This window comes from Aptenodytes forsteri, unplaced genomic scaffold, assembly GCF_000699145.1.
Source record: "Aptenodytes forsteri isolate BGI_AS27 unplaced genomic scaffold, ASM69914v1 Scaffold1, whole genome shotgun sequence".
Classification (NCBI taxonomy): domain Eukaryota; kingdom Metazoa; phylum Chordata; class Aves; order Sphenisciformes; family Spheniscidae; genus Aptenodytes; species Aptenodytes forsteri.
This window is the reverse complement of record NW_008795035.1, coordinates 8,458,633-8,484,983: the sequence shown is the minus strand read 5'-3', so window position 1 is coordinate 8,484,983 and position 26,351 is coordinate 8,458,633.

Genomic DNA, 26,351 nt, shown 5'->3' with positions numbered 1-26,351 from the left:
TTCAAAAAGACACAACCAACACTCAAACCTTTGTTTTCTTCCCTTTTATCTATAGCTATGAAAAAAACTGAATGAAAACACAAGTTAATATTTCTGGAGAACCAACAAAAATGCCTCTCTGCCTCCAGACTCCCAGCTGCCTTTCCACAGGAATCAGCTGCAAAATGCATTCCCTGAAGTCCTCCTGACAATATTTGCTGAATATGGTGCACAGGATTATCTGACCTGATAAAGCTGGGGTTTTTCCTCTCCTAACAGGGCAATGCTTGTTTCAGGAGGCAAATGGTGTTTTTCAAAAGAAGCAGGGCAAAGGTAGGAAGAAATATTGAACGCTGTGTTTCTTCACTAATCATGGAAAATAAAAAGGATATATAAGTGGAAACTCTATCCTTCCTTCTATCCCTTGCCAATCATCTGTATCTGAGGCAAACTCAACATTTCAGTTGGTAGGCAGTCAAAATTCTGCTCAAGGAAAGGTGATGCCCCGCTCCCAAAGTCACTTGCACCATTTCCCCCAGGAGGTTCAGGTGTTTCTTTAACATCAGACATGTCCTGTGTGAAACAAATACAAGAAAGTTGGGGTCCTGCATTCTTCCACCTCACTCACCCTGGCTTGGAAATAAATGCAATTGAAACGAAGGGAAGGAGCTAATTCAACTCTGTTGTTAAATGTGATGCCTGTTTAGTGTTCGGCATTGTGCTGATCCATCGCTGCTCCCTGCAAAGGGCACTCTCCCACAGCTTCTTTATGAGCCCATGGGGTAAACAGAGGTCCAGGGACAGTGACAAATCCGACTGAAGCAAGCTTGTGTTTCTCACATCCTCATCTTACCTCCTGCCTTATCTGTAATTAATATCTGTAAAACGCTTTGAACTTTCTTTTTCTCTTATCTCAGCTGTGGTGCAGCCCCTGGATGCAATGAGTTGAAACAGCCTGCTGGAGGGATCTAGGCTGGCAAATGGGAGGAATCTCCACCTGCTTATCATTTGTGTTTTGCAGTATTAAACATGATTGTAGTCAAGCACTTCTTGCAAACTTTAATATTAATGTGATTTATTTTGGTCAAGAGGCTAAGTCTATTCAGTTCTGGTTCAGATCAAGCTGTGATTTTCCAAAGTGACTGACCAAGTTTCTCTCAACAGCTTGCTTCTGCAATGACTCGGGTGATAAGTCCATGCCCGTGTAATACAAGAAGCTTCAGGGAGATATAAGGAAGGGTTTATGAAACAAACCAATCTGAGGCAGTGGTGTTCTTAGCGGTGTCAAAATATGACCCATGTGGCTAGTTTGATTCCTCTGTATGTCTACAAATTTCCTTCCATGAGGAGTATAAAGTACAAACCAAGGTTTTAATTTGTGACAAACAGTTGCACAAAGTAATTTACTATGGAAAGATCCAAAGTAATTCAGCACCAGCCCCCTTAATTTTTTTTATTGCTACTATCTCTAATTACAGGCATGAAATCCAGGTAATAAGTGGGTTATATTTTCTGCTAAGAAAATGATGTCTATAATTATAGGCACATGTTCAACTGAGATATTGTGGCATCCAGTGCTTCCACAAAGATGATAATTGTCAACCTTTGCACTGTAATTAAGTCAAAATGGGAATTCTAATCGTTTTCCAAATGAGCAAACAGTAAGCCTATCTTGATTGGCTCTGTTGTGGCAATGAATGAAACTGATTTACTCTATGAGTTAATTAAGTTTTATGAAAGCCCATACCCCTTCTCCTCAAAACCCACATTGTCAGCAAATATTTGAGCTAATTAGTTCTGTATTGTTTTAATGCTGTGTGATAGCATTACCTGCATTATCCTATTAGGAGCCCTGGTTTTCTGCAACCTTGATTTCAAATTTCCCCCCTCGGAGCAACTACTTTGCCTTTGATTCACCTGTTTCTTGGGTTCACGGCCTTCTTGTCCCTTTGAGGCTTATGATTGCAGCCAGGCTCGCAAACAAAAGAGGATGCTATGCAGTTTGGTGCTCAGCTTTCCTTACAAATGCTCTTTATGCCTAACTGTGACCTCACTGGCTCAGTGTAAGTGATCTTGTTCACAGTCGTTCTTTTCACTGCTATTCGTGTGGGATACTTTTTCCTACCAAATGCCAGTGCAGCCAGCCCAGCAGGACTCTGCTAAGCATGGACCACACGGGGAGGTCCTGTGGATTGCTGGGTGCCATGTATCATCCCGGGTAGAGAGTTACACTACACGAGCCAACCAGAACCAACGTGACTTGCTCTTGCCTTCTGTTCCCACGTTCACCACAACATAATCATCCACTACAGTTAAAGAGGTCATCTGAACTCTTAGTTTGATTGGCTCCATTCCTACAAAGACAGCAATTGCATATAACTATGCAGGAGAAGAGTCAGAAAACTCTTCCGCATCACTTTACAGCCTGGTCTCCCAAGGAAGCCACACACGTGTCCAGGAGACCCAGACATGGGTTCAGGTAGTGGCTGCTAGGAGCTGCCACAGCTGGCGATGGAGAAGGGGGAAAATTTTGGATCCATTCGTCAGCTGATACCAATCAGCACAGGTACACTAAGTCAGTACAGATACACTGATTTATTATATGTGAAGACCAGTTTTTTTTTCCCCACTCTCTCTTCTCTCTCTCTGCTTTCTCGCCTCAGTTGTTTGCCTAGAAGAACATATTTATTCTTCCTTTCATGAAGGACTTGAGCTGCAAAATAAATGCAGAGTAAAATGTTTCCAATGCACTTGCCCAAATATAATGATTTGTGCAATTTAGTGGAAAAAATCACAGAGCTGAAAAAATATATGTGCTTCCTGTGGCGAGAGCACCTGAAAGGCAATGAAATTCCATTACCTGAAACAAGCCCATAAACAGCATTACAGAGCAGCCACTTGTCAGTGCTAGATGCTATTTGTGGGAAGCCACTAATTGCAGCTTTCATAAAACGGTTTGACTCCCTTCCAGGCTGATGCACGGTGCATTCCAAATGGGTGATTTAGAAGCTGCAGAAAGCCAAATGCCCCAGCCACAGGGGAAAGCTGCCACTTTTGGACTCCCTAAGGAGAGCTCCCCAGCTGAGCAAGGTGTTGGCCACTTCTTGCCAACTGCCTTCCGTGCTGTCAATGTCTCCTCCTCCATCAGAGCGACCACAAAAATGAGGGACCTATGGGAGCAGGGATGGTAGCACACATTGTAAGGGGCAGTCTCTGTCTCCAGCAGATTCCTGGGATTTAGTATGATAGGAAAACTAGGCAGAAAGACAAAGATTGCAATCCATTTGCCTAAACAGAGACAGTTAATGTCACTTGAGATGTAATATTCAAGGCCTGATGGTACTAGCAGGTACAATGCGGGACCTACAGGAGACCTCTTCCCTCCTGGAAGGATAGCTGGAGGTCAGGTGGGGCATAGTGAGCATCCCAAGTAGTTTGTGAAGACTACAGTTAGGCAACAAAGTCACGGCACAAATGACTTTCTCACGGCCATACAATGAGCCCACAGCAGAAGTAGCTCTTTCCAGTCTAACGCTTTAGCAAAAGACCTTTCTTCCTAATTACCTTTCTTCTTACGTAACATGGCCTCCCTCACAGAACAAATAAGGGAAATTAAATTTCAAGTCAAACTTCTCATCTTCATTCTGAATCCAAAACACACTTGCTTCACCTCTGACCCCAGGATTTGTTTCATGTCTTGCCCCGTGAATCTATACAGATGACACAATAGGACATGCTTGATTGGCAGGTGGGAAAACTGGCATGCAGCAGTGTGATTCATCAGTCCTTTCAGAGCACACAGAGAAGGCAATCTGCTGATGTTTGGATAGTTTGCATGTTCTTATCTCAGTGGAACTTGTTCACACAAGCAAGGTTTGATTTTATGTTATCCTAAGCCTTGCCCTATACTTGTCCTGGTAGCTGAAAACAAGTTATTTAAGCCAAAGGCTCCAAAATTCTCACTCCTTTTTTAAATAAAAATAAACTGATCAGTGAATTCAAAAAAGAAAAAAAAAGGAAGAGAAAAAAACAGAACAGTATTTTCAGTGGCTCATGAGCTGGAAAAACAACATTTTTTAATGAGGAAAAAAAAAAAGATTAAGGCCACTCAGCAGCTGAAAAAGCAAGCACTTATTAAAACAAAATATTTAATGTTCACAGCCATTCAATGGTTGGAAAAGCATGTTCTAATGACCATGTTTAATAATGTTTAGAGCCACCCAGGGCCTTGAAAAGCAACTTCTTGCCTAACCTTATAGAGCTGCTGATTCTAATAAATAACACGCATGTTGAACCCACATGTAGTGAATTAGATTCCCTTCCACTTCTGGGGAGAAAAGGGTTAAAACTCCAAAGCTCAAAGTACCCCTCTACTGTGAACTGAGGGAAGTTAGAGACAGGTAAGTGGTGGGAGAAGCGGGGAGGGAAAGGGACAGAGTGCTGCAGAAGGAAGCTGACCTCTCTGCTATTCTTCCCAGTGGGGAATATCCAGCATCCAGAGGGTCACCACGTTGTCCCAGTATGAGAAACTGGACAACAAACACAGGTTTTCTATTGCCGGAAAAAGAGGGGAGGTTGTGCCGCTGCAGACACCCCTTGCATCCTCACAAACTGAAGGCACTGGAGTTTGTAGCTGGGCAAAAGAAGCCAGGGGCAAAGGTGTGTCTCCAAGCACGCTGTAACTTAAGGTGTTCTTCTTCAGTCTGATAATCTAATGGCTTGTCCTGAGGCAGCATCACAGATTTATTCAAAAGTTAATTGTATTAGCACAGATTATATTTGCTGAGGAACGGTCCTACTTTAGCTATTTCCTACTCAGAAATGGCCCGTGCATATTGAAAAATGGTCTTAATTTTGCTGCTTTAAAACAAAAAGTACTCAGGGCCTAGTCCTAGGAGAGCTGTGCTGTTGTGAACTAGCCCTCTGAGCCTTTCAGCAGCATGACTGCCTTGAATTTGAAACAGTGCTGCAATTTGTTGTCAATGTTTCACACCTCTAATTTTCGTACGTGGAAAATAAGTGCTTGGGGTCATCTTGCCTTGTTGACAGGGATTCAGGGAGTCGTTCTGAATCCCTCTGTGCATTTGGAGCCTTTCCAGAAGCTCAGCATGGTACCTGTAAAGCAATTTGTCTTTACAAAAATATTTTGCTATTTAAAGCCACTAAGTGGCAGGGAAAAGCAAGTCCTGAAAATATACGTTGTGCTTAGCACTGGTTCATAGCTGTACATGCCGAGGGTTTTAAGTGCAATGCAGTAATCCCTTCTAGAGAAACCAGTTCCTAGGCTGCTGTTAAGAATACCCTTTCCACCCAGCAGAAACAGGAGAAATCAATGTATGTTAATCAAGGTAGCAGATATAAGAGAAATCTATCAACAAATAGAAATAGGACCAGTCTGCCGGAATGATGCCAGGCATCTGGCCAAGACTTAGTGCAAATAAAGATACAGTATGCTACAACGAAGGCTCCCAGCACAGCGACAACATGACAATCAACTGCAGTGTTTCAGCTCATGCTTGCAGAAGTCTGCTGTGCCCATCTGACCCTACATCAATGACCAACGCCGAGCTCAGACTGTAATTAAGATGATGACAGGAATTGCTCTGAACATCTGACTTCAGCTGCCTCAGAGGAACAACTGACATTTCTTGGGTAAAACTGGAATCTTCAGCTGTTTAATTTCAGATGACACTCATTTGCAATGTCCCAGCTCATAACAGTGACCTCCAGCTGAAGGAAGGTCTCCATTAAGGGCACACTAACCTGAATGCTTGCAATGTCACAACCTCACCCTTCGTCCCCAGTGAAACAGTTTTCTGTTCAGAAGGAAAACATACTGGTTAGTTTTCCCATGCTGAAATGCTGGCCTTGTGTTCCCAGCTAAAAGGCACATGCAGCTTTGGTGAAAAGCCATATCTGCCAAGAGATGTCAAGTAATTTTAATCTATCAACCACTTCACATGCTGCTCATGGTCAGTAATGGGGGCACCTCCATGGCAGGATTTGAGGTTCTGGAGCTTGGAGCGGAGGGACACAAGTAAATCAGCAATCTGTACAGTGATACGAGGAGTTGAACAGAGCTTTTAGGGTGCAGCGTGCTGGATGATCATATCTGGGAACCACACATCTGTCACAGGGCCTATTTATCAAGAGAGATTGTTTACAAAAGTTGCATCTACACCACAGTGCCCTGCCTGGTCGACAGGAGCCCTTTACAGACTCCCCCAGCCCAAGCTGAACTCTTTCCTCCATGAAGGAAGAGTTTAGCACAGAGGTGCAATGCTAGGAAAATTTACAGCCTGGAAGGGTGGAGGCAGAGCATGCACACAGGCTGAGGTCCCAGAGCTCCTTGGCTCTGTACCTGGAAGAGGTTCCCCTGAGACTGTTAGCTCAGGTCTCAGGAGCCCTAGGAGGATCCCAAGGATCCCAGCACTGATGCAGCAGCATGTGGATGCCTGCTGGGTGCCCCACTGCCTCAGTATGCCCTCCTGCACTGCTGCAAGAGCACCACGCAAAGGAGGCTTACCTCTCCACACCTGCAAACAGCAGAAACCTTCATAAAATATGCTGCAAATCCCTCTGCTCCTTCCAGCACAGGGTTGCTGGTGATCCCCCACCATGTCCACCTCCCACCTCCAACCATCTGACCTTCTGCCAAGGGATGACATGACTCTGTCTTGGTGGGCTCTGGCCTGTGTCCAGCTGAGCTCGCAGCACAGTGAATATTCAGAGCATGGCTGGGAGACATAGCCCTGCCCTGCCGCCGGCCCAGGGCACCCAGCTGCCAGACAGCAGTTGGCCAGCTGGTAAACTTGGGTTTCCACCTCACTCCATAAAGATAATTACAATATCCATGCATCACACACCCCCCACCACAGACACACGGCTTCCTCTGTCGGGAGAAACCCTTGGCAATAAGGGGAGAAAGGGGTCCTTCTTCCTCCTCAGCATTCAGAGATTGCGATTTCGACCATCTTCTGGCTCCTGTACCTGGCTGGGTTGCCTTCTCCTTACTGCCCGGCCCAAAATTTTGAGGTTTTCCTAAAAATCATTAGAGCTTTCAATTACTGGCATTGCCTAGGTGCAACTTTTTTATTTTTTCTGGATACCGTGAAATCAAGAAACTGGCCTTTCCTCCCTCCTCTTCCCCTTATAAATTATTTTTAATTGGAGCTGAGATGGCAGTTAGACTGATGCTAAAAGACCAGGCAGGGAGGGCTGCAAAAGATAAATGTGGGGAAGGTATTGATTGCTGGGGATCAGCCCAAAAGAAGGATCCTGGGGGGAAAAAACTAACAAAACCCACAAAGGATTGAAGGTAGCAGTTCAACGGGACACATCTGTTGTTGCTCCCAGCAACATTCAGGCATCCTGTAAGAAACTAGTGGTTTCTTCTCATGGGACGTTTTCCCATTTTCTGCTAACATCCTGATAAAATCCTACAGCTTAGCGTCCCCAGCAGCTCCCACCACCTGCTCTTTCTAGCCTCCAGCCCTGGGTTTGTCCAAGCTCTCACAGATACCGTGCAGATGAGAGCAGGCTACAAGAATCCTGGGGAGGAAGCACATGTCTTTCTGTATATCTAAATGAAAAATGCCCCGGATCCAGTTTCCTCCTCTTAAGATCGTACAAAACACACGTGCTGTTGTCTCCTGAGGAGTTGCAGGGAACCACCTTAAGCCCTGTGACAGGTTTGACAACAGCTGTAGCAAGATTAATGTTTTAACTACATTAGTACCTTTATTGGTACTAAGTGGTTTTTCATATATTTGCTCCTCCACAGTGGTATTACAGCATATTTACCCATTGGGAATGCTATACTTTAAACAATAAAAGGATGTGATTCTGTTCTCTCCTATGCCAAATTTTAACTCAATTCCCAATGAATTTATTTGGATTGCTCATCATTTAAAGTAGTACAAACAAAGCAAAACAGAAACAAAACCCCAGACCTGAGGAGTAAGGATGCTAAAGTTCAGCAATGGGGAGGGCTGCCTGGGGAGGGCAGGTAACAAGGAATACTCTGCTACAAAAGGCAGCGTGCTCCGAATTTCTCCTGCTCCAGGAAGTTTTATGGGGTGAAAGCTGATGAGTAAACAGTATGAAACAAGTTGAGAAATGTAGATCTGATGTCAAGAGAAGCCAAATACAGTAAAGTGAAGCTTGCATGGTCAAGAGAAATGGAAGGAAATGGAGATGGAGAGTTGGGGCTGTTGATGTGAAATCTGCACTTGCCTTGAGCTCCAATAAGTAAAAAGGGGGAATGGGAAATGGCGTGAAATCTGCACTTGCCTTGAGCTCCAATGATAAGTAAAAAGGGGGAATGGGAAATGGTGTCTGGTGAGAGATGACTGGAAACAAGTAGGCTTCACCTTGTCCTGAGGAACAAGAAAATAACCAAAATGAAGTCAGTAATTAATCCACTCACTTCCTAGCACAGTCCTGAAATGTAATTATAACCATCTCTTTTAGGATTATTACGATTTATTTAATTGAATCTTTGTTTAACAATTTCTCGACGAGAAAGAAAGAAGCTCTATCTAGAGAGCTATCTTGAAATATCCTTATATTTGGTCTGTCAGCCTCTGCCAGCTGAGCTAAGCTGCAGAGATAGGGCTTTCCCTGATGATGCTATCGACTTTCTTCTTTGCAAAAAGAATAATAGAAGGACTAAAACGTGTCAGGAGACACTCGTGACAATGGCTTTCTCAGCTGCCTTTGTTCTCAAACCATCCCAAAGGTACTTAGTTCCCACGGGGGATTCACAATCCAAAATTTTTGGGAAGGAAAGTAAAAAGGGTGAGAGGAATCCTTCAGGAATTTGGCCACATCTGCTGCTCCAAATTTACTGCCTCACATCTGAAAAAGTCCTTGTAAGGCAAGACAGAACAATTGCTCTTTAAAAAATACTCACTAGGCATAGCTTGTAGGGCAGCTGTTGAAGTGGACATATTTATAACCACATATTAATAGTCCAAAAGCAATGTGATTGCAGCTTGTGCATCATCAGCCCAGTGTCTAATATGATGAAAGTAAATTGGCTAAAGGAGTTTAGAAGAACAGAGGCCTTTTCTGTCATTCTCATTCAAATTGGGCTAGTGGTACTGAAGTCAACAAGCAGGAGTGTTAGAGTTATTCATTTTGGGGTGAATTCAAGTTTGTGCCCTGAAAAACATTTTTAAACTATCCAGAAAAAATAAATTGGGCTTTTAGTAAAGAATTGCTATAAGTTAAAAATATCTAAGTGGCCCTAGTGACAATAATTCCTGATTTCAGAAACTGTTGTTCATTAAAAAAATGAAGAGACTTCAAGTTGTTCAAAGGTTAAGCTCAAATTACCAGGAACATAGTGAGAAACTTTAAAGCCTGGGTTTGGAAGGTGCAGTGGGAAAATAATGAGATGTTACTTAAACATCAAGTGAAAGGGTTGAAAATGTGTGAAAATGTGGTGCTTCGCTTTGCTGAAAAAAGCCAAACTTTTGCAGTGAGTGTACCAGGCCTTGTGTTGGTAAATGGAGGCCTCTGAATCTGCAAGTATCATTACGGTGCAAGAACATGAGGAGTTAAATCTTCCTTTCCCTTGACAGGAGTATTTTTTCTCCTGCTCTGGGAAATAACCTGGTTAGACTCCTTGGAACAGCTGTTTTCTACCATCCTTGTCATCTGTTTTTCAAATTATCCAGATATTAAGTGATTATTTCTTATGATTTCAGCCTGAGAGCATCTGGAATTTGTGAAAACTCCCATCATTTCAGGTTTCCCTTCCACCTCCTTTTACATCCTCTCTTCCTCTCTTTGGTCTCAAAATTAATTTTTCTCTGAACATGGTGATGTTCTTGAACTTAGAGATCTGGCAAGTTCTCAATTCAGAGGGTACAGGCATGCATGCAGAGGAAAGGGTGTTAATTATTCTTCATGAATCCTGACTATTTTCAAAATCTTGTCCTTCTAGTAATAATTCCAAGGGAAAGGACCATCTGAGTTGCTCATAAAATGGCTGCTGTTGTAAGATAATTCCTCAAAAGTCTTTAGGGAACACAAACTACATGACCAGTGCTCAGCCTTCTGCTGAAATGAGGAAATTGCTCTTCTTCTCCTTCCATCCGGTGGTTCTCCATCACAACGGTCAAATCCATGACCTTGCTGCCTAACCTGAGGTGTATTCCAAAGGTGAATCAGTGTCTGAGATGCAGACCACAGGCCTGAAGAGCTCAGTGGTGGAACATTAACAGGTAAGTGTATGACCTGAAAGTTAACATCAAACAGCAGGACGGGGAGCGGCAGCATGGCTGTAAAGGAGTCGAAGGAGAGCATGACTGAATACATTAAAGAAATGAAACGTGATGTCCCAGTTCACAGCATGATGCACTTTACAGATCTGTGCCAGTATGGAATCTCAAGACTTTAAATGCAGCAAATGTATTTTGCTGATTTTGTAACAAGATATTACATATTCTTTAATTTGCCACCTGCTGCCCGTATTATGCAACGTGCATCCTAAATCAGGTATCCCTTACTATAATTGCACTTGGTTTCCCTCTCTCCAAATCATCAAACACACCTCTGCTCCTCTTGCACCAACCTCAACTACCTCATCGGGGGTCAGCGCTGCGTTCTCCTCTGCAGCATGGCAATAACACAGGACTTGTGATTTCTCATTTGGTTTTCCTACACAGATTCCTCGATGGAATACACCAGGGACTCAAAACGAGTTTTATTTGTCTGCCTTCAGGTCATTTGTGGTGATTGCTTACTCTTTGTAAAGGTTACAACTGTCAGCACCGTGCTGCTTTGATGTAGCAGTCTGCCACTAAGAACAGCACACGCAGGCAACACATAAATGTTTGCAGTCTCTCCTGCTGTCACAACATCTCATCCTCATGATATCACCGAGGCTTAGAGGGACTTTACCTTGCAAGTCAGTCTTTATCCCTGTGAATAAAGAGTGATGGATTTTGTGGCCTGGATTGTCACTTGCAATGTGAAGGAGCAGAAGGGTGCGTGATCCCCGCCTGTGCAAGCCAAGCAACAGCCTCAGCATTAGGTCCCGTTCCACAGGTGTGAGGGTGATGAGTTGTTGGACTGTTGAGAAATGGGGCATTTTTGAATCTGCCTGTCTGAGCGTGACTGAGAGGGAAATGTGTGAGTGATGTGCAGGGTCCGGGAGTGCTATGTTATCTCGCTCACTCTGACACAAAAGTCTTCACTACACCCTCACCATGCTGTGGCCCATGAAGCCGACCCTGCTCGGAGCAATCAGTGGCAGACAGAAAAAGCTGTACCAGTGCAGCTACAAGGCTTTTAAGGTCTAAGGTGGGATCTCTATGGCAGACGTACTGACTTGCTTGAAATGAGATTTAGCACCTGTAGCACATCATTGCAGACAGCCCTTAATGAAAAGTCCCAGGCCAGCAGTCAGAGGACAATCTTTGACCTAGGACCACTGTGGCGTATAGGCTCATAAGCAACTAAAATGAAATAAGAGCAGTGTCCAGCAACAATCACAGACTGGAGAAGGACCATGAGAAGTATTCTTCTACCTGATCGATCTGGATTGGACCCTGCTGAGCTTGGGAAATAAACCCAGAACTGAAGTCGTGCTGCTTTCTAAAGTTACCTGACACCATTGCTGCTGAATTGGCACCACTGAAGTCATTGAATGACGGGTTGAATTTTTGTCCCACCTGGATTTTGAACACTCAGCAGCTCCCAGGCACCAACGCCCTTCCTCACAAGCACATCCATCATGACTGGCATTGATGGATTAGCCAAGGAGTGACTGGACATGAACTAATGAGCACCATTCGGCTAAGGCAGACGCATGCTAAAAGGGCAGCATAATGGGAGCTTTCATTCCACAGGATGCATCTGTGCTGGAGGCCTTGTCCGGCCACAGCTTTGCAAACCGACAAGCCCCTAGAATGTTTGGGATGCAGAACATTGTACAGCTTGTGACAGCAACTAAGAGAACGTGGGTAGTGTCCTTGCTCTTCTCTGTGGCTTCCCCATGGCCCACAGAGCCAAACTAGTGTAGCAGCCTCTGCGGAGGTGTCTAAACCCACCCATACCTATTGGGGTGGGATCAGGGCGTGCAATGAATGGTAAGTAAAATATCTGCTGATATTGACACCAGAACCACAGCTGGGTGGAATCTGTGATAGATCCTCTTCTGAAAGACAGTTTAAGGTGGAGAGACAAGTGGGTAGAGACAGTCCCCAGGATCACACAGGAAAATGAGACTCATAGGACACCCAACAGCCTCTCAAGACCTCTAGCATGTTAGTGTCTGTCTGGAAGGGCAGGTCCTTCCTACAGCCTAAGGCAGCCATTTCCCTGCAGCTATGCCCTAGGACTGAGTTCCCAGTTACCATCCTCAGACTTGCTCTAGTCCTGCCTCACTCCTCCTTCTCAGCTCTGTCTTGTTCTCTCTTCCAGGTCTACATTCATGGATAAACAATCTCCACATGCTATGGTAGAAATCTTCCTGTTCAAAAATTTCTCTGAACTAGAATTGCCCAAAAACCTTCAGAAGTGGCCAGTTTTGTCTGTGAAAGGCAAAATTTTCCCTCTTCACAAGACGCTCTCCAGAATATTTTATTTAAGACCCTGGAATCTGCAGCAACTGTTTCCCATTTGCAGCATCTTCCTTTCCATACGACACGTGTGACCAAAACCCTGATGTAAAAACTGTGGCATTGCATATCTCCATGAGTACACGCTGTCACATTCTCTTTTGAAGATAACTGGCAGCATACTGGATGCAAGGAACAGCTGGAAGTAGGGAAGCAAGAGGGAGATCGGATGAAACTGTGAGTAAATACCATTAGGGATTGTGTAGTGTAGGTGTTAGTTGGGAGATTCCTAGAAAACAGCACTAAAATAACAGCCCCTTGGCTTTAAAAATTATTTACTTGTTCATCTACACCCAAATATCAATTGGCAGAGAGTGGCTAGGGGCAAACAAGGATATAGCCAATGCAGATTTGATGGTTGCTTTTTGTCAGAAAGGTACATTTCACACCCATTAAATATTTAATTAATACCCACAGAGCTTTAGGAATCCACCACAGGGTTTCTCTTCCCAGAGTTTCAGTTTGGGAGAGGCAGCTCCGCACAGCACGTTACAGCACAGATCTTCCTCGGTGCAACATCTGGTAACAGAATGGTAATTGATGTTGTATAAAAAATAGATCATCTGTATGCTATTTTCCACCCTCCTCAGGAGGGAACCTTTTAATTGGCTGATAATATCCCCCCTTTAGTCTGTCCTCTGAGAGGATTATATAAATCAGGCATCTAAAAGGTCAAGGGATTCCCATGGGAGGATCCATAAAGAACAGAAAGTTTATGCCGCAGCTGTCCTACCGCCTCCCCCCAAGATACGCAGAGGAACCACAGAGGTCCAAAATCCCCCCCTTGCACGGCCACAAAGCTTCTGTTGAGCAAAAACTCCCACTAATGAACATTTGATTCTGTCTCACCAGGAAAATCCCAGTGAGTGGCACCATCCAGCCACCAGTTCTGGCTGTAAATTTGCAGGGGAGGGGAGTTTGGGCTCCCCTCCATTCGCTGCAGCTCCTGCAGCAGGAGGCAACCATGCAGCCTCCCTTCCTGATGGGGTGTGTGCATGGCGTGTTTGGTGGGAGACTCTACTGACATCATCCATCCCCCTGGCTGCTTCAGGAGTGACCGCTCTCAGCTACCACTCACTGTGCTCATTATGTGCCCTGAGACATACATTGAGTTTGTGCTTCCTCTGAGCAGCCAGGTTTCTCCAGCACCCCAGACGAATTTGCAAGCTGTCTTTCCCCATGACACACACTTACTGCTTTCTGCTGTGCCAGAGGCCCACTGCCAGCTTTCACAGCAAGCACAGCCCATTCTCCCCATGCCCCTATTTGCACAAGCCAGCAAGCGGCTCATCGGTCAGGCTGTGCTGCATGGCCCTGGCACCCTGCTTGCTGCTGGAGCTGCATGGTGGAAGAGGAATCTGATCCCTGCCCCGGCAGAAGCTGGTGCCCGGAGGCTGCAAGGGACGGGCGACTGCCATTTGCTCTGTGTCGCGATTCCTGCTGCCCTCTTCCCCATCAGGCATGGGCTGTGCTTTTCCTATTCTTAGGTCTATAGCTGTCAGAAGAAGGCAGTGGCCTTGCTACAATTCCCTGCATTACATTCAAGTGCTTTGACCTTTTCGCTGTTCCACACTTTGGCCATTCTGGTTTTCTCTGATTTGCAAATTCATTAAGCCAAAAAGAGGGAGAGGGCACAATCTTAGTATGGAAAGGGGGAGCTGCATGCAACTGTGGTTTGCCAACCAGCCACTCAAAGGCACAGGCGTGCGCACGCAAATTCAATAACAAGCAGCCAGGCCATAGCAAGAATAAGGTGGGAGGAAATTAAAGGTGGGAAGTGAAAGAGCATTTGTAACTGTGATGCTGCAGCATAACTGCACCCCCTGCCATGGGATTCCAGCCTAGGGCCAAGAAGAAAACTGGTATCCTGCCCCAGAGACCAGATTATTTCACTAACTCAAATTAGCACGAGGATGGGTTACAGATAATGATTTACTTAACTAAGCAAACCCAAAGCTTGGACAGAATCGGTGTGCAACCAGCTGCATCTGACCATGTGACTATATCATGGTGGGTTAATGACAGAACCCAGAAGTCAGATCAATTCGTGGTCTTTGGCTTCAAAAGGGAAATCAAAAAAGAAAGGACAGAAAAAGAGCATTTATTTGCCTTCATTTCCTGCATTGATAAAGTTGCTTCCAATGCCTGCAATTACTCTCTTCTTGAGAAAGGAATTAATTAGCATCATAATATATCTTCAAAGTTCTAAGAAGAATAAAGGGATCTGGCACAAAGCAGGATTCCTGGCATGGAAATCAGCCCCTCATCGAAACAGCAGGGGTGATTGTACAGGCATATTAGTGTGAAACAGGGGGATGCACTTCTATTTGCTGCTGAACGAATTTTGATGAATAAATCAAAATCCCTATCATGTCTGGAGGTGCTAGTAAGGCACCTAGTGTTCAAGGAGGATCAGTAATTGCTGTGTGCTAAGGGCTAGATTCAGCTCCATGGAAAGCAGCAGGAATGTTGTCATAGAGTTTGGGGGACAGAGATCAGGCACCGAGGCTGTGCTTCGGCTGAGAATATGCCGCGTTCTCCCAAGCACTAATTCAGTAGCCTCCACGCAAAACATGCATCTCCCTTCTAAGCCATGAAACAAAGTCCAACATGTTTTAAGTTAGGCAAAAATCATTCATTTATATCCTCAGACAATTTCAACTACCAGCACTACTGCTAAAATATTACACTCTTTATGCCCTATTTATTGAGGCATCTTGATAACGTATCTGGAGACACTCTGTAGACACATTGAAAGAGGCATCCCTGTGTCAGACAGCACGGGCTGCAGAAATGAAAGACGATGTAACAACAGATGAAGACACTTCGTCATAGATCTGCTGTTAGAAAAATTCAGAAGAGTAATAAAGTGACGGGCAGCAAGAGTCACAACCTGCCACACATCTAAATGCCACCGTAGCAGTAGGAGCATGTTGTAAATCATGGCAGAAGATGACTCAGAGGTGGTATCTGAAGGACAAATAGCCATTGCTTCATCGGCCATTGACACTTGAGCAAGCCATGGCCGTGGTGGGCTGTGTCACTCGGAAAATGATGAACCAGATAATGTCAAACCTGAAATGTGATCCTTACAGTCCTACCTGACTTGAATGGAAAAGTCTGAAATAAAACAGATGTTGGAAACAAAGGATGATTTTATGTATTCTTTAAAAATAGTGACTGGCATCTGTCAGTGCATCTCACATGCGTCCTTGAAGGTTTTTTCTGACATTAAACAAGAGCATAGATAATTCTTATCTCATACTTAATAGAAAGGAGGTGGAAACGGAAGAGGGGACTTGAAATGCAATTATGTTTTGCAGTCGAGGGTAAGCTGGCAGGTGCGAGCAGTTACTGAGCAACCCGCTGCTTCGGACAGAGCCATTTGAGATGGCTGCACTTGTTATCTTCAATCTGTTTACAGAGGAGTAATTGAAAGTAGAGATGTCTATCAGGCCAAGTGTAACAGTTTGTTCATGCTTTTCTGCCCTTTCAGTGTCTATGAAACGATGGCAGGAGCGATAAAGGATGCAGGGTGTGAAACCTATCTGATTGGCACCAGGAGATGTTGTGATGGGCGCACTGTCAAGTTCACCACCACAACGATGTTATTTTTACAGCTTGTGACTCATTTTGGTTTGTGCAACTGTTACAAAGCTGCTTCTGGCCATGGGGGCATACGCTTGACCGGAGTGCGATTCAGGATGGATTTTGTCACAGCAGGCATTCGCTCAGTGCCATGATTACTGGGGAACATCACTCAGAAATGAAAATCTAGAAAGTAGCACTGAATACTGGAAGAAATAAGGAAAATTAGGCTATTCTATACCCCCCACCAGATTTAGAAGAACAAAGTCAGGCATGGGAAACTTCAGACTATGTTGTCACTCATTGCACTATTTAATCCATCACTAAAGGAGTATTTGAAAGGTTATTTATTACTTGGAAGAAGAAAAAAAATAGCACAAGGGGAAAAGGAGAAGGGCTCACAGTGGTCCTGGTCCTAAAGAAATAAATGCAACAACATTTTATGAGAAAAACAGAGATGTATGAAATTTGGACTAAGCTCCAAGTATCTCCCTGCTTTTTGGGATGATCTTATCAGATTTGATTCTGGGCTGTGTTTGGTAGAAAACAGCTTAAAAATGAAAAATGTATAGAGAATGTCTCAAACCTTCTCAGTAAAGTTTGTTAGAGGTTGCTTAATGATTCAGAGATTGCCTACATGCACATATATAAAACAAAACCCACCAGCCATGCTACCCCCAAATCCCATTTATTCATTTTCATGCTCTTTTGTCCTTGACACTCCAGCTGGCACCAGCAGTGGCCACAAGTAGCGGGGAGCATCCCCCATGCCTCGGCAGCTCTGGAGGAAGGGCTGTGAGAAATCTCAGTAGGAAGCCTGCATAGCAAAGATTTTTTTCACCCCTTTTTGATGGCGCAATGTGACTGAAGAACTTAGATAAGGCTCCAAACGCATCTGTCCTTTGGGGTGAGTACTTGCAGCCAGAGCCTCTTGTACAGACCAAGGCTGAAGATTCCCACTGTCACAGACAGGAACTGCATTAGACTCCACACATACGATTTCTCCCCTCTCTTTTCCATAACTAAGAAGCAGTTCCAGCTATGGGGTTACACTCCCTGCTGGCACAGATGATTGTACTGCACTGGGTTGCCCCACAGTCAGCTTACTGGAGAAGGAAAAGTAGCGAAGAGAACCCCTGGAGTTTTAACTGCTTTAAAAAAAAAAAATAAAAATTGCATGGATGAATGTGACTCCTTGTGTCCTAATAAACAAACAAACAATACAAAACACTGCCAAACCTACTAGAGGCTTGAATCTAGGGCTAAGATTTGTGGCTAGCCAGAACCCAAATCCAGCCCTGGCTCCCCCCGAAGTGAGTCTGAATTTCAGTCTTTAGCTTTTCTAATGCTGTTGCTTATGCAGGGCCTGAAACTAGCCAACATCCTTACAGTAAGTTTGGTTTCCTTCTTGCTCTGAGGGCCAGGGAACGGCAGAGCAGAGCACAGAGGGCTGTTTGTCTTTTGCAACCTGTCTTCAGCTCCATAGATCAATTTGCGAAATTAAATTCAAGGCGTGAATGGCCCCGCTGCCCAACCGCTCCAGTATCGATTTAGCCCGCGCTGTCTGTGCCCCGCACAATATTTATGCCAAAGACCATAAAAAAAAAAAATGCTGCTGCTTCAATATACTCTGACATTCAGCAGAAAAAGAAATGAAGGCAAGGAGGAGAGGGGGAAGGAAAGGGGAAAACAGTCAGTTCCCAGAATGAAAAGCACAGACGTGTGTCAAATGGTTTTGTCTGGAGCAGTGGGACCAGGTGGCAGGAGGATGCTGCAGTTAGGAAAATACTCAGCTTTCCTTCGTAGCAGACGTGTCTGCATAATTGCAATTCGGTTGTGCCATATTGGTCCCCTGCAAGCTTTGCTGAGGCAAAACTCCCTCAGAGGTTAAATTATTTAGCGTGGAAGGAATGAAGAGGAGAAAATCTGGTTCAAAGTTACCTGCTGGAGGATATTTTGATAGAGAAAAGTCAATCAGTAGGGAAATCAGTATAAATAAAGCCCTTGCCCAAATTTTTCTCAATATCTAGATGCTAATCTCACATTACAGGGATTACACAGATAATCTGAGTGGGCAGATCCCCAGCTGAATTTAACAAAACTGCTCTTCACAGTGTTTTTGAAGCTTAGCCCTGTAATAGCCACACTCGGACTCTGGTGAGCTGGAAGCTGCATGCAAACCCGGAGCTGGTAGGCAAGGACATGTATTAGCACCCAGAAACCAAACCTGCTGCTCTCAAAACAAGGACACGAGGTAAATCTTTGCAGGACTTGCTCTAAGCTCATACCTCTGAGCCAACATTCACCACGATAAAACAGTATCTCCCTATTCTGTTGGATATTTTTCATTTACCCACCCACAACTCATCAGCTGGTTTTACCAGGAAGAAGAAATGTCAGAAGCAGCTTCTTCCCCAGCCCAGGCAAGGGCTGAACAGATTCACTCATTAGCTTGGTGGCACTGTTTTCTGTCTTTTTCTCTCTTGCCCTCCATTTGCCGTCTGGGATATTACAATTCATTTTCAACCACTTCCCCTTTGTTCAACTCTCTTTTGTATTTCCTTTTCTGCAAATACTCCAGCAAATGAGCTCCCCGGCAGGAACAAAGGCATTTAAGGCTAATGTTGCTACCCCTGCAGGAAAATGGTTTTTGAATTTATCATTGCGTATAAAGCTAGGAAATATGTCATAGAGTAGACTTTTGGGGGGTTTTTTTGCTGATTCAGGTCATCCAAAACATTTCACAAGTTTGGGCTGATTAATGTGAAATCGTTTTGGTAGAAAAATGGGTAGTGGTGGTGGGGAATAACGATGTTCATCTTTCACATTCAGAGAATAAAATACTTCTGGCTTTCAGCTGCATTTAGTTTTATATTTGCATCAGTTTTATATAGCAAGTCTTTTAAAGCCTCAGAAATTAAAACAACATCAATTTGGTAAAAAATAATCTCTTTTTTATCTGACTTCCATTTTTCTTAAATAATGCAAAAATTGTTTCCAGTTGAAAGGAGTTTTTCTTCCTATTCTCATAACAGTTATATGTCATTAATGGCTTATAAGACCTACATTTAGCCAATGAGCTAATAGAAATAAACCATGTGATTGGCAAAGACAGCTCTAATTAGAAAGATTTCCAACAAATTGACCACAGATGAGATAAAGGGCAGGATAAGTAAAAGTGCTATATAAATTACTTGCTATGAATTATCTGCCAGCTCAAGCAAACTGACAGTAATAGACCTAGGCAGCATATTCTGTCACCTTTCATTTCAGATCCTAATTTTTCCGGTGAAATCAGTTACAAAAATCCTGCTCGCTCACTGGGAAAGGTATAAGAAATTTAACTTCTAGCAGGGTATTTTGTGTGTCAGAGATGGCTTTTGTGTCTCCATATGCAATTGCTCTCTCCTTGCCTCGTACCTTGAACCCTGCACTCCTGAGTATTTTAGTGTGATCCATAAGGGAGCCAGATTCAGGTCCTGAGCATGAAGGACCACAGTAAGCACGTCATCAGGGATGTGGGTAAGGGAGACAAGAGCATTATCTCCAGAGACCATTGCTTGCTGTTATGGCACTAGCTTGAAAACAAGGAAAGGGGAATATTTCTCCATGGACCTATACAAGCAGAGAGCTGCCCAAGCTGGGAGCTTGTGCCTGGACAAGTGGCAGCACCGCTGTGGCCACCCCAGCATGCCTGTGCTTGCGGGAGCAGCTCTGGAAGCCAACCTGTCTGCAAGCCTCTCACTGGGTCCAACTGCCAGCTCCTCCTGTCTGCCAATGGCCTGGGGATTTTGGAAAATACTTAATCAATTTCCAATGGAGCATATTTAAAAAAAAAAACCAAAACAAAAAACCAAACCTCTTAAGACCATCAGAAGTCAATATTCATGATGACATGTATTGATGTGTCCATCCAGGGAGACAAAGGCCTCGCAGACTGCTCTCAGTTGAAAGCAAGGCTGGTGTGCAGGAAGAGCCTCTTAAGGACGGTTTCCAAGTCTTTGGTTTTCGTGTTGCCAAGAACATTTTCTGCACTGGACAAGGGCGTGTACAGCATGTTAAACAAGGCCTCTTAACAGTTATCTGCAGGGATTGTATCAGACGGCATGACAAATCATTTCAAATAAAGGTATGGGATGATATCCAGAGACTTCAGGCTTCAATCTAATTAGGTGTCTGGGAGCAGTGCTGAGCTGCTGGACAAGCAGGGGGTTGTGCACAGATACAGGGCGCTGTGGCCAGTACCTACATTTAGGGCACATCCAGACCTCCCACCCTGTGTGGGTATGACGCTGTGGGGTACCATCAAGGTGGCCAGCAGAATTGGTGATGGTGGTGGTCTCAGTGGGGAGGGACAAACAGGATAAGTGTGCTACCTACCCTTAAATTGGTGTACAGAGGAACAAAAATCACCTTGTAATAAGGTTCCAGCACCAGGAAGCTTGTATTTCTTCTGGTGACATGTCAAGGCCCATGACATCATGCCTCGGTGTCATGGCCCCACATCATTTTATCATGAGGTAATCAGGTCAGCCCTGGATTAAGGGCCCTTTAAATCAAGCGGCAAGAGTCAGGGGCTGTTTCTGATCGAATGACAGCCATGGGGAGAAGGTGCCATTCGCAGCCTCCAGAATGGGTCTGTCATGCAGCTGCAGATCTCAGGAGGCAGGAGGGAAAAAAAAACCCCAACACCCAGGTGTTTGCAGTTTGTCCTTGCTTGGAGGCAGCCAGATGCTTTAGCATTTCAGAAAGAGAATAGGAGGTGGGGGAAGGGGAAAGGAAAGAAATACCTTCTGGTTTTCACAAGGAGACAGACAGAAACGGGAGAGTCCATTAGATGTTAATAAATTATCCTGCAATATGCTGGGCAGACAAGGCCAGCTCCTTAACTCCATAGCTGGCAGGGCTAGGCAGAGATGCCAGTTTATACACGTCTGACAGATAAACTGCAATATTTTGCAATAACATGCCAGACTATGTGGTGCTCTCCCTTGCTGCACGAAATGCTTCCTAAGGGTCCACCACCGACAGTACCGTGATTTAAGACCAGGGTGAATATGTGACCTGCAAGGCTAGTTAAAGCACTAAAATAAATTGCCAGAGGAGGGTATGGAACCATCATCATGGGCAATTTTTAACAGCAGGTTCGACATCCTGCCTGCAACCAGAGGGATTGAACAAATAACCTTGCAAAGTTCTTTCCAATGTAGTTTTTATGTTTTCATGGTTTAGAGAAGCAGCGTTGGGAGCTCTGAGCCGCGTTCCACATGTTTGCTGCTGCAGACCAGGAAAAAAAACAGAAAAGACTTAAGTATTAGACTATCCTTTACACTTATTTTATTTCTCTTAATCTTGGTCTATTAAATGGACTTCACATCCAATTTTAGAGGCCTTCCTCCTTCACAGCTCTCAGTATATGGTAGGCCAAGGAAGAGGCTCTGCCTTCACCAAGAAAGATGTTTCCAATTGTAAAGGTTTGTAGCGCATATATCAGCCTCACAGATTACAGCCTTGTCTGGAGCAAATATCCTGGCAATGGGCTCAGTACACTCTCTGCTACGTAGACCTGCAGAAGTAGCTGAGTCCCAGCCTGCAGTCTGGGGACTGTCCTCTTCCAAATCCACCAGACACAGAGCTAAATCCTGGAAGGAGTTCTTGCTGCCTCACACAAAGTTTGATGGAGGTGAGTGTCTAGGTAACAACCCGAACTGGTAAATTAAAAATAGTTTTTACTTGTGATCAGAACATCCCTCCAGGCTTCAAAGCCAGGAGGTGAACTGCAAGCCAACCCATGTGTTATTTTTTTAATCATCTCAGAACTTTTAAGTTGATCTCCTGAGTTTTGCAATGTGGATGTATGAGATTTGAAGGTCTGAGTATGGCAGAATTGAAATGGTGCCAGATCTGAGCCCGATAGTTGAGGTACAAAGTATTTCCGAGGAGGATGCTAAGCACCCTCACCTCAGGTCCAAGTAATTTTGCTGGCAGGGGCTTATTCTGTCACTGGGTGCACTCAGAGCCTCACAAGACTGAGTCGGCAGTGCATCGGTTACACCATTTACCCAAATGAAGATAATGACGTGACAAGCAAAATCAATTTTCATATGGTCTCTAAGCTGAGATTTGCTTCCAGAGGTTAAAGACACAGGGCAATACACTTCAGTGAAGCTAAACAATTTATAGCAGCTGAGGATCTATCCTTCAGAGATTAACTGCTAAGGGCAGGGAGAAATTAATTTCTGAATCCAGTGCATGTTCAGCCAGGCTTAAAGTAAATGGGGATTATTATTCTTTTCAGGTGAAAAGCAGATTATAAAAATAAATATACATTGTAGGTTGAAAAGAAAGACTCCAGGGAGACAGCTGGATTCAGAAAGAAATTAGTCAGAAAGCAACTTCTGAAAGCATTGAATATTCTTTGCCATTTCCCAATCGATTCTTAACTCAGAAAGCAAGAAAACAGCCAACACTTCTAATAGCTGCTTTTGGAAACACAGTCGGCCCAGCAGCATGATTTGTGGGGCTTGCTTGAGTTCCTGGCAGTCACTGCAGATAAATCAGTGGTTTCTTTTTTAATATCTTCTGTGATAATAGTCTGGCAGTGAGGAGAAATGTTGCTTTCCTGCAATTCAGCCTTGCAGGATGCTGTCCTCTTTGGTAAAGCAGACATTAAGATTCAAAAACCGAGAAGGCCCTAATATAGAGAATATGTCCTAAAAATACCCGTGCTGCAGACCGATTTTCCCCTTGCCAACATGTTTACACACTTTTTGTCTTTTTTTTTTTTCCTTTTTTCTTTTCTCCATCTGAGATCAGTGCCACATTCTCAAGCACTTGGCCAAATGAATAATACCCTTTCTTTACTTCAGGTCCCTACAGTTTTAACTCCCTGGTCTCCCTTCTGAAAGTACGTGCAGAGAGGCTGCATAAGCACAGGCTGACTCTGGGGTAGGAGAAGACCTGGGAAATCAGACCAGTTACCTCCCCTTGAGCTCCATTAGGATATTTTCAATCCAAACCCTGCTTTCTTCCCCACCTAAAATGGGTAAGCTGGGTCTTGCTATTTGTCATGGTTTAACCCCAGCCGGCAACTAAGCCCCACCCAGCCGCTTGCTCACTCCCCCCCTGGTGGGATGGGGGAGAGAATCGGAAGAGTAAAAGTGAGAAAACTCATGGGTTGAGATAAAGACAATTTATTTGCGCACAAGCAAAACAAAACAAGGGATTCATTCACTCCTTCCCCTGGGCAGGCAGGTGTTCAGCCATCCCCAGGAAAGCAGGGCTCCGTCACGCGTAACGGTGACTTGGGAAGACAAACACCATCACTCCGAACGTCCCCCCCTTCCTCCTTCTTCCCCCAGCTTTATATACTGAGCATGACGTCATATGGTGTGGGATATCCCTGTGGTCAGTTGGGGTCAGCTGTCCCGGCCGTGTCCCCTCCCAGCTTCTTGTGCCCCCCCAGCCTGCTCGCGGGTGGGGTGGGGTGAGGAGCAGAGAAGGCCTTGACTCTGTGTCAGCACTGCTCAGCAGTGACGGAAACATCCCTGGGTTATCAACACTGTTTCCAGCACAAATCCAAAACACAGCCCCATGCTAGCTACTGTGAAGAAAATTAACTCCATCCCAGCCAAAACCAGCACACTATTAAAAAGTGTATCGCTCGAGGAAAATAGATAAATAAATAAAAGACTTCTGTGAGATCGCTGCTCACCAGCAATCTTTCTATCAACCAGCCTTCCTGACACAATCTTCTCATTAATTAATAGCTGCACAGTTTGGACCATTAAGGCAAATCACAGTGTAGCACCCAAAACATTGGCCTGGGACCTCTTCTTGTGAAAGCTCCCACTAATCTCTAGGGAAGGGGCTCAGATCAGTCTGAACAATCAAGCCTCAATGATTCCTCAATGACTAATGAAATCTGGTGAGTAAAAAGAACATAAATGGGGACAAAACCAAAACAAAACCCTTGCCAGTGCACAGGGGAGTTTTTCGAGGTCTCTGCATTAGGAGACAAAAGCCTCTCACAGGCTCAGCTCAGCTTGACGCTATTGACAGCTGAACCTTTGCAGCAGATTTCTCTCAGCATGAATTCCTGTCCCTGAAGTGTGCTTTATCCCCTCTAACCAGCAAACAACAAAACAAGTTAACAGAGGAGTCATTTCAGTTCTTGAAGATATAGCCATTGACTATGGACTTTACCTTCCACCTCCACATAAACACCAGCCAAGTCCTGCACAAACAAATCATCTGGAGAATGGATTGGAGGGAAAAAAAAAACACAACAAAACCCAAAAAACAGCAGAACACTAAACACAGCCTTCTTTTCACCTCTTCCAGCATTCAACCAGGCACAGTAAATGGATGTTTCCCTAAGGTTGAGTAAGAAGGGTTGAATTAGTGCTTTACAAACAGGTGAAGTACATATCCAAACCTGTAGTTTCTCAGGTTAAGGGTAAAAAGGTTGGTAATATAATAATACATATCCCCAGTGTTGTTCACACGTAAGCAGGACTGACCGAGTGTGTGCATAAAAGCAGCTACTAACTTGCTTTTCCTTTTCAAATGTTGCAGTGTTTGACACTTTCTGCATGGCTTGCTATAACAAGGAATCAATAATATTTTCTTGTCTTTATGCTTTTTTTAGCTTACTACTAAAAAATAATGGGGAAGCTCTGTTCCAGTTCATCATTTGGCCCAGTGCTTTTAGAAATTCAAAGGATGGGCAAGGGTCTTCTGATCCTTTCTTCAAACACTAAATCTGACCCTCTTTTGTGGTCTCTCAAATGTTACAGTCGTCATTCCTAGCTCTCATCATAAAGAATTCATGGCAGGTGCTGCCTCCCCGGCCCTCATCAGTCCTTCACAGAGTCAAAGGCTCACATAGTATGTCTTCCCATACATTATCCCTACCTTTAAAACTGCAGATAGAAACCATGGGTGTTGTGGCATTGATCCCCCAAAATACTTATACTTTCTCTGACTGGTGCTTTGGTCATGCAGTGCTTTACAGTTGGGGATGAAAGCCTTTGGCATGCTGAACCCAGCTCAATGCCACTGACAGCTGAACCTTTGATTAGCCCCAAATGACATGAGAGAAATTTTGGCTTCTCTGTACGGTCATTCTGGCCTTCCTTTACACTTCACCTGGGATCTGGAATCCTGACATTATTTAGGGTTCCTGAGAGCAAAGACATCTTAGTTTAATTTAGCCTTTGGCTTGAACCAGCTGTGCTGGCTCGTGCTGACCAATGTATTTCCCTGCTCGGCACAAATACACATAGGCAACAGGGAGAGAAACATCAGCCACACAACAACTTGTGTGCATTAATGATGCACCTCCTGAACTTGAATATCCTCCTTTTCCAGCAGTATCTGGTGTTTCAGCTGACACCTGGGGAGGACTCCTGCAGGCAGGACTCCCCCTGCAAAGCAAGTGCCAACTACTGGTGTGAGGCACCAAGGCATTTTTCCTGTGCCTTTCAGTATATCAGGATAAGTAAAGGCTAAGTCCCAGTCCTGATCCTGGAATCACTCTACTTCTGCTCCTAGTCTGGACCTCTAGTCTCTACCAGAAAGATTAGAAAGCTATTATGAGTACTAGAAAACCCAGGTCCCAATGCACCAACTCAAGGATTTTCTCCTTAACCAGGGTAGACGGTAAAGATGCAAAATCCAGAGTCTAAACAGAACCAAGAATGGCTGTTGTTCAGTCATCTGCTTTGGATTTTTTCAATGCCTTATTAGGAGTTGATTGACAAAGAAGAAAAGAAATAAAAGGAATAACAAATCCATAGCCTGATTAGCGGGGAGAAGGCAAGAATGCAACCATTCTACAAGACTGATAACTTGAAATGAACACAAACTCCACAGCCATGACCTTTTAAAGCGTCACTTATACTGAGAGCATTGGCATAGGATGGTGTTTTTGATTTGTGCTATGATCAGAAACACTGAGAAAATCCAATCTGCACTTTGTCATTGGCTGAGGCCGATCAGCCTTTGCCAGTTAATTTAGAAAAGCCCAGGGTGTTTTGTGCTGCAAGGTAAGAGTGAACATCTGCCCTCCTTCCCCTTGATTGCCCACTGGATCCACAAGACCTCTTTAGGGGCTATATAACATGGATGTGACTTTTCCAGCCACTCCCC